Genomic DNA, 424 nt, shown 5'->3' with positions numbered 1-424 from the left:
TATTGGTAATTTTCATTTTATTATAAAAAAAAACAAAAAAACAGTATTTGAGTCCACAGTTTCCTTTGTACAGTAAAAAATATTAAATTAAACTCCCAAAGTTCTTAGCAGAAAGATAAAGAGGATGGAGTTTGTGGGGAGGGAGCTCATCATCCTCCCAGAGGAGGAGGAGGCGGAGGGGGGGGGGGGGGATTTAAAGTCCAAGGGAAGCAGCAAAAGGGGACGAGGCAGAAAGAGACGGAGACCGACTGCTTGCATCGCCTTCTTTCTCCTCATTTCTGTGCAACACAGTTCATTTGGATCAGTATCCTCTGTTTACTCCAAACAGTAGAATCCTAAAAACACTAAAAGTAGCCCCACCCCACCCGTTTGTTTGTTGGTTTGTTTTGTTTGTTTCACATCCCAGCCCATGTACTCAAAATGT

At 42.2% G+C, this 424-nt stretch overlaps 1 protein-coding gene across 4 annotated transcripts in view; it reads right to left on the bottom strand.

The window, feature by feature from the left end:
- ep300b (E1A binding protein p300 b) overlaps positions 1-424 on the bottom strand; it is a 33,390-nt gene continuing 32,966 nt past the window's right edge. For all 4 annotated transcript variants that reach the window (XM_069149581.1, XM_069149582.1, XM_069149583.1 and 1 more), the window contains exon 30: positions 1-424. This exon is cut by the window's right edge and continues 4,564 nt beyond it. The gene's annotated coding sequence lies outside the window, so the exon portion shown is untranslated.

Source organism: Embiotoca jacksoni, unplaced genomic scaffold (genome assembly GCF_022577435.1).
Source record: "Embiotoca jacksoni isolate LCO1_2020_lvr unplaced genomic scaffold, fEmbJac1.0.p SCAF_15, whole genome shotgun sequence".
In the NCBI taxonomy this organism is placed as follows: domain Eukaryota; kingdom Metazoa; phylum Chordata; class Actinopteri; family Embiotocidae; genus Embiotoca; species Embiotoca jacksoni.
Note: the sequence above shows the minus strand (reverse complement) of the source record. Positions and strands in the feature narration are given on the sequence as shown.